The 5,432-nt window shown below is 50.1% G+C and overlaps 1 non-coding gene across 1 annotated transcript; it reads left to right on the top strand.

Moving 5' to 3' along the window:
• The first annotated feature begins 3,926 nt into the window (after positions 1 to 3,926).
• LOC131292019 (5.8S ribosomal RNA) lies at positions 3,927 to 4,081 on the top strand. Its single transcript, XR_009189744.1, has one exon. It is a non-coding gene; the product is annotated as a 5.8S ribosomal RNA (ribosomal RNA).
• The last annotated feature ends 1,351 nt before the right edge of the window (positions 4,082 to 5,432 follow it).

The raw sequence follows: 5,432 nt of genomic DNA, 5'->3' as shown, positions 1-5,432 counted from the left end.
ACAAAGTCATCACTTGGGCATGCTCGATAGCCAACCACATGACCTTAACCTAAGAGAGCATGCAAACCACATGATACCTATAAACGATTAACCCGCCCTAGTTCAATCGTTCACCAAGTGATGACTTCAGTATGGCTAAGAGAAAAACTTTTAAATGGGAAAAACTCTAAGTCCGAACCTCCGGGTTGAGACTTCCGCGTCGGAGGTGGGCGCACCTCCTATCCGAAAGATGGTGAATCAGGGGTGTTCGATCAGCAATGGTCGGATGCCCCGTCGTAGTCCAACTATGACAATCAAAGTCAAGACCTCCGGGTTGAGACTTTCCGCGAGTACAAGCATAAAGGAACACGGACCAAGCCGTACCGAGAGAATCGGTACTAGAGCCCTCGTGGTTCTACATTGAGAGAGCCCTCGTGGTTCTCATTAGGGGCTTTATGCAAGTCGTACTCAATACTGTGGTGTGAAGTATAAAGTAGTCCTCGCCTGGTCCACGCTGCTTCGGCGGTCCTGGGTAAGATAGTTAATTCTAGCTTGCCCTATAGTGGAATGAGGACACTTAATGCTTCGTCTTTTAGCGGCGGCTAGACTCCTCCTCACGGGGAACGAGTTGACGCACACAGCGGCGGCTTACGCACTATGGCAATCATGGATGCCTGAAGATTCCGTGAAGTTCTCCCCTGGTCCACGCTGCCTCGGCAGTCCTGGGTAAAATGGAATATTTCCAGCTTGCCCTATAGTGGAAGAGGACTATCCAACAATACAAAGTCAAGACCTCCGGGTTGAGACTTTCCGCGTCGGTGGTGTCGCGCACCGCCTATCCGAAAGATGGTGTAACAGGGGTGTTCGATCAGCAATGGTCGGATGCCCCGTCATAGTCCAACTATGACAACCAAAGTCAAGACCTCCGGGTTGAGACTTTCCGCGTCCGGAGGTACGCGTACCGCCTACCCGAAAGATGGTGTGCTTCTGGGGTATTCGATGAGTCGGATACCCCGTCGTAGTCCAACTATGACAATCAAAGTCAAGACCTCCGGGTTGAGACTTCCGCGTCCGGAGGTACGCGTACCGCCTACCCGAAAGATGGTGAATCAGGGGTGTTCGATCAGCAATGGTCGGATGCCCCGTCGTAGTCCAACTATGACAATCAAAGTCAAGACCTCCGGGTTGAGACTTCCGCGTCCGGAGGTACGCGTACCGCCTACCCGAAAGATGGTGTGCTTCTGGGGTATTCGATGAGTCGGATACCCCGTCGTAGTCCAACTATGACAATACAAAGTCAAGACCTCCGGGTTGAGACTTCCGCGTCCGGAGGTACGCGTACCGCCTACCCGAAAGATGGTGTGCTTCTGGGGTATTCGATGAGTCGGATACCCCGTCGTAGTCCAACTATGACAATCAAAGTCAAGACCTCCGGGTTGAGACTTTCTAAGAGTACAAGCATAAAGGAACACGGACCAAGCCGTACCGAGAGAATCGGTACTAGAGCCCTTGTGGTTCTACATTGAGAGAGCCCTCGTGGTTCTCATTAGGGGCTTTATGCAAGAAGTACTCAATACTGTGGTGTGAAGTATAAAGTATAGAGTCCTCCACTGGTCCACGCTGCTCCGGCGGTCCTGGGTAAGATAGTTCATTCTAGCTTGCCCTATGTGGAAGAGGACTCAATACCCTACCTGTTGAGCTTGAAACAAAGTCATCACTTGGGCATGCTCATATTGCCATACACAATTACATTATATTCGAATGAGCATGCAAGCGACCCTATATAGACCGAACCAAAACGATAGATACCGCCGTAGTTCACCCCCACCAAGTGATGACTTCAGTATGGCTAGTGTGTGAAGTATAAAGTATAGTCCTCCCCTGGTCCACACTGCTTCGGCGGTCCTGGGTAAGATAGTTAGTTCAAGCTTGCCCTATGTGGAAGAGGACACCATACTTAATACTGTGGTGTAATGAACAAAGTATAGTCCTCCACTGGTCCACGCTGCTTCGGCGGTCCTGGGTAAGATAGTTAGTTCTAGCTTGCCCTATGTGGAAGAGGGCATACAAGACAAAGTATAGTTCTCCCCTGGTCCACGCTGCTTCGGCGGTCCTGGGTAAGATAGTTAATTCTAGCTTGCCCTATGTGGAAGAGAGCATACATGAACCAAGAACGAAGGTTATGATCGAGGAATGATTCGACAACTAACCGATGGTATGAAATGTGAAGAATTCAAGCAAGCACACAATCAAGTCATCACTTGGGCATGCTCGATAGCCAACCCTATGACATTAACCTAGTAGAGCATGCGAAAACCAATATATATGTAAACGATGCCCCTCCCTAGTTCAGCGCTTCAACCAAGTGATGACTTCAGGCAAAATGATGACCTAGGCAGTTTGCCTAGGTGTAGCTTCTTGAGGAGGTCAAAACCCAAAATAAGGAGGTCGCACGCCCCTCCGGGGGTGGGTGGTAGTGATACATCTCCTTCGGACCCGGCTGGCACTTCATTCTAGCTTGCCCTATGTGGAAGAGGGCACATTACTCAATACTGTGGTGTTATGAACAAAGTATAGTCCTCCACTGGTCCACGCTGCTTCGGCGGTCCTGGGTAAGATAGTTAGTTCTAGCTTGCCCTATGTGGAAGAGGGCATACAAGACAAAGTATAGTTCTCCCCTGGTCCACGCTGCTTCGGCGGTCCTGGGTAAGATAGTTAATTCTAGCTTGCCCTATGTGGAAGAGAGCATACATGAACCAAGAACGAAGGTTATGATCGAGGAATGATTCGACAACTAACCGATGGTATGAAATGTGAAGAATTCAAGCAAGCACACAATCAAGTCATCACTTGGGCATGCTCGATAGCCAACCTCATGACATTAACCTAGTAGAGCATGCGAAAACCAATATATATGTAAACGATGCCTCCCTAGTTCAGCGCTTCAACCAAGTGATGACTTCAGAATGGCTAAATCAAATCGGTTCAAACCATACCATCGGTATCCTATTGAAACACACAAGTCGATATCAAACCTCATGATTGTGTAGTCCTCCACTGGTCCACGCCGCTTCGGCCGTCCTGGGTAAAATGGAACATTCCAGCTTGCCCTATGTGGAAGAGGGCACATTACTCAATACTGTGGTGTGAAGTATAAAGTTCAGTTCTCCCCTGGTCCACGCTGCTTCGGCGGTCCTGGGTAAGATAGTTCATTCTAGCTTGCCCTATGTGGAAGAGGACACTTCATACTTCGTCTCTAAGCGGCGGCTTGACTCCTCCCTACGGGGAACGGGTTTACGCGCACAGCGGCGGCTTACGCACTATGGCAGTCATGGATGCCTTACGTTTCTATGAAAAGTGTGTTCCTCCCCTGGTCCACGCTGCTTCGGCAGTCCTGGGTAAGATAGTTAGTTCTAGCTTGCCCTATGTGGAAGAGGACACGTAGACTTACTGTGGTGTGAAGTATAAAGTTCAGTTCTCCCCTGGTCCACGCCGCTTCGGCCGTCCTGGGTAAAATGGATTCATCCAGCTTGCCCTATGTGGAATGAGGACACTTTATGCTTCGTCTCTAAGCGGCGGCTTGCTCCTCCCTACGGGGAACGGGTATACGCGCACAGCGGCGGCTTACGTTATGGCAGTCATGGATGCCTTACGTTTCCATGAAAAGTGTGTTCCTCCCCTGGTCCACGCTGCTTCGGCAGTCCTGGGTAAGATAGTTAGTTCTAGCTTGCCCTATGTGGAAGAGGACACGTAGACTTACTGTGGTGTGAAGTATAAGGTTCAGTTCTCCCCTGGTCCACGCCGCTTCGGCCGTCCTGGGTAAAATGGATTCATCCAGCTTGCCCTATGTGGAATGAGGACACTTTATGCTTCGTCTCTAAGCGGCGGCTTGCTCCTCCCTACGGGGAACGGGTATACGCGCACAGCGGCGGCTTACGCAAGTTAGTCACCCTCGGCAGTGGATCACTCGGCTCATGGATCGATGAAGACCGCAGCTAACTGCGCGTCATAATGTGAACTGCAGGACACATGAACATTGATAAGTTGAACGCATATTGCACGTCGTGGGAACCTACCATGATGTACAGATGACTGAGCGCTTATATTTGAGAAATGTATCGCATACATTTAACTACGCCGTGACACCCGTCACGAGACGTGCACCATGATGTTAACTAGGGTCGCGACGACCCGCTAGCATTAAAGAACCCGTGGTTTACAATATACTGGCATTGGAATTCGAAGTATTTAGAGCGTCCGTGTTCCCGCGTGAGGCGGAAGTACGAGGAGAAGGCGTGCTTGTGGTGTCTGTGGTGGTGTTTACTGATGTCTAGCTTCAGCTTATTTATTTATTTAAATAGAAGCGAAGATGTCAAAGTAGCGTCGAAGCAGCAGCGGTAGCACAAATGATTCAAGTATGGAAGTTGACCAAAGGAACACAAACAAACTAGCGTATGGGCAATGGAAGGTATCAGTGAGTTAAACCACACGCGGGCTAACAGCCCGTTAACCGAGTCCAACGGTACATATTGGACATTGAAACAAAGTAGTCGCAAGCCAGATGTGACGATAACAACCGCAAGGTACATAAGCCTCAGTTCATGTGTGACAACCCCCTGAATTTAAGCATATTAATAAGGGGAGGAAAAGAAACCAACCGGGATTCCCTGAGTAGCTGCGAGCGAAACGGGAGAAGCTCAGCACGTAGGGGTGGCGGCCTGTCCGTCTATCCGATTCCGTGTACTGGTGCGTCTCACTATCCGTCATCTTAGCGCTTTTCAAGTCCAACTTGAATGTGGCTCAGAACCCATAGAGGGTGATAGGCCCGTAGAACAGCGCCCGTTGGATGATGGACCGAGCGTACCATGGAGTCGTGTTGCTTGATAGTGCAGCACTAAGTGGGAGGTAAACTCCTTCTAAAGCTAAATACAACCATGAGACCGATAGTAAACAAGTACCGTGAGGGAAAGTTGAAAAGCACTCTGAATAGAGAGTCAAATAGTACGTGAAACTGCCGAGGGTGTGAAGCTCGTTGAACTCAATTATCCATAGGGCCATGACGCCCTCACCTGGACTGTCAGCAGAACCCTTTCTGGACTGACCCGACCCTTGTGAGTTGTCATGGTCCGCGTGTGGACATCGTGATCCATTACGAAATGTTAGCGGTGACTCCGGTTGCCGCGAGCATGTCTGACACTAGGTCCCAAGAAACTGCTGTCGACCCTCTACGTACCTTCAATGGTGACGATGGGCTATCGGAACCCACGGGTAACCGGTTTTCGGCTAAGTTCAGGTGTGCCGTTGGACGCGTGATGGGCTTGAACGAACTAGAGTGGCTGGAAGCGCATGTTTGGGCATGTAACTGGGCGCGAGCCCGGGGCGACCAGTGCTCCTGATCGGCGATGCATTAACTAATTGAGGTACCTACGGGACCCGTCTTGAAACACGGACCA

This window comes from Anopheles ziemanni (assembly GCF_943734765.1).
Source record: "Anopheles ziemanni chromosome X unlocalized genomic scaffold, idAnoZiCoDA_A2_x.2 X_unloc_25, whole genome shotgun sequence".
NCBI lineage: Eukaryota > Metazoa > Arthropoda > Insecta > Diptera > Culicidae > Anopheles > Anopheles ziemanni.
The sequence above is the reverse complement of the archived record's forward strand: the minus strand, read 5'-3'. Positions and strand labels throughout refer to the sequence as shown.